General features: G+C 39.3%; 1 long non-coding RNA gene across 1 annotated transcript in view; it reads right to left on the bottom strand.

Annotated features, from left to right (window-relative positions):
* The window catches only part of LOC102372289, a 10637-nt gene extending 4857 nt beyond the window's left edge, over positions 1-5780 (bottom strand). The window contains exons 1-2 of the long non-coding RNA XR_323312.1: positions 5650-5780; positions 3779-3841 (exon numbers count right to left, since the gene is read on the bottom strand). This is a non-coding gene — a long non-coding RNA (uncharacterized LOC102372289). The remainder of the gene's footprint in view (positions 1-3778; positions 3842-5649) is intronic.
* Between the last annotated feature and the right edge of the window lie 2795 nt (positions 5781-8575).

Genomic DNA, 8575 nt, shown 5'->3' with positions numbered 1-8575 from the left:
CAGGACAGCCAAAACTTGTTGGACCAATTCTCTTCAGATACTTCCTCGTATATCTGACTGCTTGCACTACTTGCTTGGATTCGTAATGAGTTTTTATGGAAATATTTGCAGCTGCTCTTAATTAAAACAAATACTGTGATTCCAGCCATCAACACAAGGCAAACAACTGCTGCCTATGAGATATAAGCACTCTCACATATAAAAAAAATGCAGGAGCTCTATAGTTCTTGGCACTTCCTATATGGCTGAGCTCAATTGCTGAAGGATGGGGGGTAGGGTGGGGGGGGACCTAGTGACTCATCTGCTTGTTCTGTAGCATCTCTGAGCATCCTGTACATTTTCCTAAGGGGACAATTATTAACAATTATGCAGTAACCAGATGGGAAAAACACTAATCTAAGCCATACCGTGGGTTAAACCTTTCCCTTCCCCCACCCTTTCATATACTCTTGACTTGTCTGGTTGGCTCTACTTAGACTGTGTCCAAACTGCATTGGAAAGTGTGAGGGTCTGCTTGTTTGATTACATCATGGGGTGAGCATGAGGGCACAAAGAGGGTCAGAGTAGAATAAGCAGTGGGAAGAGATCTGGCTTTGCCCTTTCAACTTGCCTGCCAGATTAGCTGGCTGTGGACCTGATCCAAAGCCCTGTGAAGTAAATGAAAATATTTCTATTTATTTCAATAAGCTTCAGATCAGGCACCAAGAACACAGAATGAGTAAGCTGCTCCACAAAAAGGGGTGAAGTAATTTATTCCTCCCTCAGAAAAAGAGGGAAGCATGGGAAGAATTGTCACAGTCCTCTCTCTGCTCTGCTCCTGGGCCAGTGCAGCTATGTGCTGCCCCATATTCAAAGTAGACTGTAAAGTTGCAACTGGTCACTAATTAGTCATGATATACAGCCTTCTTGGTAAATAATGCCACAAGAAATTGCTTGTTCTTAAGTGAATACATGCAATGCTAAGTGCAGCTCTCTGTTCCAGCAGTTCTGAACATCAAAGGAGTAATCTAAGACCAAATCATTTCATGGGATCTGTCATTTCAATAAAGAATTACAGACTTTTAATACCCACAGCAACTATAACTTTTTGTGATTCCGGGAAAGTACTGTTGCCCTAGTTCCTTAAAACAAAGTTTTATTTGCAATAATTTGAATGAAATGTGTTTCTCGATTCTTAAGAGAGTCTGTGTACATGAAAGTAATGGTGTTTAATTGCTATTTTTTTCTGGGCAGAATAGTGGCAGATAAAGAACTCACAAGCAAATAAACATTCAGGCTACAGTCCAAACAAATTCACTGTTTTACAGGCTGTTTAAGTTCATTCCCCAGCAACCCTTTGCAAGTGTTCTCTCTAAAATTTAAAAAGTAACTTAAAGTGGCACTGTTGTTCTACTTTGTAACTGAGTGCATTAGTGCAAGAATACCTGTAATAGAGTTGAGCCCTAGGGGACCATTCATAGCACAGAAGTTTAATTAACAAAAATTTTCTGGATTTTGCAACCAGTGATTTTGTATTGGGATTAGCTGTTCTTACTGTAATGCTGTGAGTTCAGTTTGGTTCTTTATCTTTAATTTTACTGTTCCAAAGTCAGTCTCAAACTGCTGTTTCAATCCTTCTTCATAAATTTCTTCATTGGAACTGACTACAAATATATAATTTTTTGGTCAAGATCAAAATACCACCCCCCAACCAAAACTGATTTAAATAATTATTATCTTTAGACTACATTGACTATATCTTTGCTGTTTTGCAGCTGAATGCTTCTCTGGAACAGTGAGTTTATCATTGAAACAGGGACTAATTTATTCTGCTTTTCCTGAGCTGAGTTCTGTGCTACTGGTATATTGCATCCAATACCTGAGCTGACTTGTTTAGAGTTAGTGGTAGCTCTACAAAGAATTGTATTGTGTTGTCTAAACATACCCACTGAATAATGCTAAGCCTAGTCATTTATAAATCTCAAATCTCTTTGAGGTTAACAATGTGCTTTCTAATTTCATTTTGAGTTTTCAACTCCACAGAGGCTCTGTTACTGAAGCACAACATCAGCATGTGCCCACAAATTGATAAGACCCTATATATATATAACATGCGACACTTAAAGTTAATTTGAGTTCTAGAAAAATTGCTTTGTCTCTGAGTTTTTATAGCACCTAGCACTACTGAGTTCCATGATTCATAATCTAAGATTTATGAAATCACTGTCAAAAAGCAAGAATTGGGAAAAAGCATATACCTCATGGCTTGGATTTTCAAAGAGCCCTTAAGGTAGTAGTTGTCCGGTTTCCATAAAATGACATTGGGATTTGGGCATCTCAATTCTCTAGACCCTTTTGGAAGTTTCAGACATTCAACACAAGGGATTCAGGAAGGAAAAATTCTAATCATCAAATAATGATTATGAAAACAAGATCACTGCTGTGGGAGGCTGGACTTGGTAAACATGGGATCAAGCACCACACAGGTAGGAAGGAATCACTTTTACAACACAGCAGAAGGGTAATATCTACTTGTTTTAATATCCTACTGTGCTTCAGAGTGCTGCATGGGAACTTTAGCCAACAAGAGAAATAGGTTCCTTCTCCTATTCCCGTGTGAGGAGCTTGCACCAACGTGCTGGAAATCTGTCTGCTGGAGCATGGAAACTGATGCGCTCTGGCAGCCTTCCACATTGCGTATCGCCATTCCCATGCATCTCTGTGCTGAAAAAATGGCAGTGGGACACTTTGAAATAAAACATGTCCAATGAGCTTTAGTTCAAAGCACCTCACCCTCTTTTTTTCAGCACAGGGATGCTGATACACGTGATGCATGAGCACTTTTAATTAGCGTGGCTCATTAATTGAAGCATACGTAAAAATGCTCCTTGTTTCCAGAACTTAACACAGAAAAGACTGCTTTCATATTTCCTGTGGTTTTTATTAAAGAACTTCTTTACTTTGATGAATGCATTTGTTTACTTTTAAAATATTTTGCTTTAGTAGAAACAAATCATTGGACTATAGTCTTTATAATGTGAGCATCCTCATCTGATTTAGGGAAAAAATCTGTTACAATTTGTCATTTCCTATTAATAAATGCTGTCATGGTAGACATCAGGTCCCTTGCCCAAATGTTGTATTATATGGATATCCCAGAATCATTTTATACATATGGGTGTAGTTAAAACTGTTTGCTATAGAAGCAAACAAACTGTTTTGCTAACATGTAAGAACTGGAATATGACTTTATTTACACTGTAAATAAAGTAATGATTAAAAGTGGCTGTCTGAAAGTTAGAGGTATGATTTGCTATTATTATCTCTTTGTTGGAAACAGCATATTGGACTTGTCTGCTAGGTCACCAGCTTGCTAGTGCTGAAAAGGTGGTTCTGTAGGAACACCGGGGCTATAAGGATCTCCCTTCTCCCTCTGTACTTGTGCTCAGTACTCTTGCTTCTTGAACATAGCAAGGGAAGCAGGGTGATGCTCTATTCCATTACTTTCTCATGATCTTTTGCTACAGTCCTTCCCACTGATTTCAATGAGACAACTTGTATTGTAAAGTTACTATTCAATGGAACAGGTTCTGTTGCTCTCACACAGTTCAGCTGCTTGTGAAAAGAGCAGCCACTTGAAATTATTAAGGACATCAGAATCTGGCCCTTTTACTGAAGGCTAGAACATTCACCCTTTACTCCCACAAGCCATCCTAGCTCTTTCAAGGAGACTCATTTCACTGTGATTGTGGTTATCCCATTAATTACACAGGAATTAATTCCAAATAGAAGAACTCACCACCAGATAGATTAAAGGGTTCACAGTCAAGCTTGTTCACGTATCTCTTTGCAAAAGAAAGACCTTGCAGCATATGCACATGAAAAAGAAATATAAAGTGTTAGGGGTGGTATAAATATCTGCATGTCACCAAAAAGATTGTCCTGGTTATAGAAAACAAGTCAATGAGCTATAAATTCATCTAAACATAATGCACAATAAAAAGAGAAAGAGATATGTTTTCCTACTGGTAACCTATTATTAGGTTCAGGGAGCTGTTAATAAATGGCAATTGCATAGTCTTCTTGAGAATTTTAAGAAGCTTGATTGTAAATCTGGTCCACAAGGAGTACTGATGATTGATTAAATGCTATAGGATCTCTAATCTGTGTCTAGTTTGGAGATCACTAAGAGCTAGACTGTGGTTTGATTTAAGGCCATCTTGCAGGAGAGCTGAGACAGCACATGGTGCCTTTCTCGAGGACTGGGACAACTTCCTCATTGCCCAAAGCAACCCAGGTGGAATTGTATTTAAGAGACATATAAGCCTCGCCCTTTATGCCAGGCTGCACCAAAAAGGCTAAAGGTAACCTAAAATATAGGGTAACTATATTTTCAAAATAAAAAAACTAGGACACTTTTCTGGCAACATGCTTTGGGGTTGTGAAATATTCATAAAAAGACAAGTGAACTTTAAATAAAAAGTCTGCTAATGTTTCTGCTGCCAGCTTCTGATGCCATGGGGTTATTTCTGAGTATGAGGTGTTTTTTTTTCCCAGAAATGTAGTACCCTGAATGAGTTTATCATGTCACACTGAAGGAGTGTTAAGTACAACCTGGACAGACATTTTGCAATTCAACAAACAGTGTAACTGAAATGACAGATTGGGATACAAAGAAGTTCTTGGGCCAGTAGGACATCATTTGAAAAACTGAGACCAACCTGATAAATTCAGGCCATATGGTCACTATCCATAAATATATGAAGATAAAAGTATCATATGTAGAGAATTGGTGTAACAGAAGGATCATACCTGCCTGGCAACAGAAACACTCTGTAAGGCACTTTTACTGCCTTCCACAGAGAAAACCCTGGCATGAACAATATACAATGTAAAAAAATGGAACCAGGCTGTGGAAAGAGGGAAAAGTGTTCATTTGCCCATTTTGCCATTTTAGATTAACTTGGGTTCAACAACAACTTCCAGTTTCTAAGATAACCTTGATTTTGAGCATATTAAAAGCCATCCTCAGTTACCATTTGCATCCAGAAACTGTATGAACAGAAAGAAATGTGTAAATTACTGGGGAAACAATGAAACATAGCAGCTTCTATGAGACTCACTTATCTACAGATAAACTCCAAAAGAAGCAGCAGGTACCAATCTTGATTGATGGCGTTTAAGGCCTAGATGTATTGGTAAAGTAAACAGTGATTTGAACTGCATCTTTGACGACATGATTTTACGTATGTCTGTTTTTCTAACTTGCAGAAACCTGGGAGTTTGTCACTTGTTAGAAGCAGACATATTTAACCAGTCGCATGTAATTTGGGACCTTTGGACTTCAGTGGGTAGGAACAGGTTGATCAAAGCAAAAGGTGAGTGGAATTTTTTCCCAGAATGTCAGTACTGTGAATAAATTTATCATACAATGTTGGAGCGTTCAATACAGAGAAAAGTTTCAAGAGTGAGTTGTTGTATTAAGATCATTCAGTAGAGTGATGCAACCATATGAAAAATAGTTCAGAGAAATGTTCAGTATCCAAAATCCACATACTGAACGCCTCTGAAGATCTGACTTTTACTTAAATACTTAAAAAGGAACTGAGTTCATTTGAACTCCAGCCCAAGAAGCTGGTATGAAAATCATCTATTTTCCATTTAACTTACATGCACATTGTAGGAGTTGCTTCAACTCTGATGTTCACAGAAGCATATAGAAAGTCCCTCACATCCTTGTAGTTCTACTACAGGCCCAGTGAGGACCGTATGCTGTTACCAGGGGCCTCCTGAGGTGCTGGCCTTTTAAGGCCTGAGAATAGTTTGCAAAGCCAGTTAACCCATTTCATGTGTCCAAGGAAGGCAAGTGAAGGCCAAAATAAATACTTCAGAGCAGTCACTGGAAGAGGGGAAGATGGTCCCTGGCAACAGTTGACATCAACAGGAAAAAATTATAGGAAAACCTTTAAGGACCTAGAACCAGGAGCCATGTGAATCAGGAAGGACCAAGTAACCCATGCAGGTGTTCGGTGTTATGAAACTCACCTGGAAAGGATTAAGGGAATGATTAGATGCCTGGAGATTGATTTACAAGGAGGCTTCAAGCTGAAGTTTGAGAGAATGGTTGCAGAGTTGATTAATGTGCCCAGGAGAAAGACTTAAGAAGGAGGACTGTGGAGGTAATGAATTTGAGAAGAGATTTTTTACAGTCCAGGAAGACCAGGACTAAAGGTACACAGCCTAACTAGAAGAGCTGTGAAACCTTGAATCTGAGTGAAGCTCCTTCATGTTAGTTGATCAATCTACACAAACTGGACTCTGGGGAAAGAGAAAATACTGGTTTTGAACACTGTGACTGGATTATTCTTGAAGCTCAAAAGGAACCTGAGGCAGCTTCCAAGATATAGTGGCGGTTCTTTGGGACAGTATCAGGCTGTATGCCCTACCTCAAATTTCTCTTTTTCTAATGCAACTACTTTTTATGTAGTTTTCTATGTTCCAAGCACAAAAGAGACAACTGGGTAGTATGTGAATGATATAAGTTAAAATAACACAAAGCCAGTGCCTTCTTGTGAAATCCATTGGAAATATTTGACTCCAGTAATGAGTGGGCGCTTTTCATTTGTTTGGTTTGGGGTTTTTTTAGGAAAAAAATGATGAAGCCATCTGCTCGTGTGAGGTACCTTTACTCAGATATGACACTAATCCTCCAAATACTTCAAAAGTCCTTTGACTTGAGGGAGAGTTTCACTGTTTGGGCCAAATTCTGAGGAATACATATAAACGATGCAAAAATATACTCACGCACATTATCTTTCCATATGTTTCTTTAACTAACATATGGAAAAATATTTGTGTCTAAGGATATGTTTATACTAACACTGAGCGGTCTGTACACTTTAATGTGTTCTCAAGCACAGATGCACAAATCATCCGTATTACAAATGCTTATAGTTGTATGTTGGGAATACTTTTGCTACTCCTAAAATTAAACCTAAACCTGCATCTGTCTCCATTCACTTCTGGGTCCCATGGTGGGATCAGACCAGATTCTGTTGGTTGCAAGGTGCATTCATTCACATGAAGTCTGCAAAGAACAATGTCAAACTTTCTCTCCTGGCCTTTGTGCATCAACCCTTTTGTCTTCAGGCTTGGGAACTGGACTGCTCCATTTAATCTCTAAGTCCCATTTAACCCTGGGGGCTTTTTTGTTTGTTTTTTTGCTTTTTAACTGTTGATTTGGGTATTTGGGGGCATTATGTAACTGCAGATCTGTGCTCTGCCCCCAGTACTGCCAACTGGCCTGCAGAATATGGCTGCAGGCTAATTAATATGTAAAAAAAATATACAATGGTGCATAATTTTAGCCAGTGCATCAAGAATGAGCATTTTATAAAGAAAGCTCATAGAGGCTAGTGACACCGGGATACACCGTTCTGGTACGAGCATGAGATCATATGGAACAGACTAAGTGAAATATAGCAAAACTAAAAAGGGCAAGGAATGATCTGTAGCCTGCCTCTTCTGAGGAATTTGTTGATGTGTTCTGCAGCATGGAGTCCCTCATAGAACACAATCCCATGGCCTAGTCAGCCACTGAGATCTCCTGGCTGGCAGACAGGCAACAGGGATGCATTGGGAACATTGCATCAAGCAGCCACTGGAATGGCACCCCTACCTAGCAGAATCCTAGGGCAGCTCCTGTAAGAGACTAAGCTTTACACAGGTTCCAGAGGCCATGTGCACAGAGCTGAATCTGGGTCTTAGGCCTGGATTTTGCAAATCCCTGGTCAACTTGAGTGAGTAAGCTCACTGATTTTCAGATGTATTAGTGTTTGTGGTTGTTAGGCAGAGCTGCAATCTCGGGTGCTTTGTAAAAGCTCCCAGGACTTAAGGCTTTCTCCCAATATTTTTTATATTGGGCTTTCTCCCAATCTTGCATGGGCATTCATGATACCTGAGTATAATGTTAGAAATAAATAGTATGTATATGTTGCTGGTAGATGTTTAGGGTAGCTTTTTCCTGTGATCTTAAAATGAGGGGAATTCAGGGGTTTCTTTTTCAAATAGATGGTGAGTCTGAGATTACTTTTATGATTTTAAAATTTCTCTATGGGCATGTCTACATGTGACGCTACATGACTGTAGCAAAGCGCTACAGTGACATAGTATCCACTGGTGTCTACACATGACGAGCAGCTACTTTGCTGTAGCAGTGTGCTCTCCTATTATAACAAGCCGTTATGGTGAAGTAGCTAATAACTGTGCACCGCACATACAGTGCAGTACGGGCAGGTGCTGCACTGTGCTTTAACACTTCCAAAAGGAAGTACTAAAAAACGGCACAGTAACAACATTGACATAGGGCACAGTAACAACATTGACATGCCCTGTGTGTTGCTTTTTCTTTTTAAGTGTGGGAAAGCAAGACTCTGAATTCAGGCTACAGCTTAAGTTTTCTCTTAGTTGGCTTAATGCAAAATTTATCAAAGCGATTATAACTTGGGTGAAAAATGAGTTCTGAATATAAGTCACACGATGGATGATTTGCATGTTTGGAGTAGTGTCAGGGTGCATCTGGGAACAGATCTGTGTT

This window comes from Alligator sinensis, unplaced genomic scaffold (assembly GCF_000455745.1).
Source record: "Alligator sinensis unplaced genomic scaffold, ASM45574v1 scaffold74_2, whole genome shotgun sequence".
Classification (NCBI taxonomy): Eukaryota; Metazoa; Chordata; order Crocodylia; family Alligatoridae; genus Alligator; species Alligator sinensis.
The sequence above is the reverse complement of the archived record's forward strand: the minus strand, read 5'-3'. Positions and strand labels throughout refer to the sequence as shown.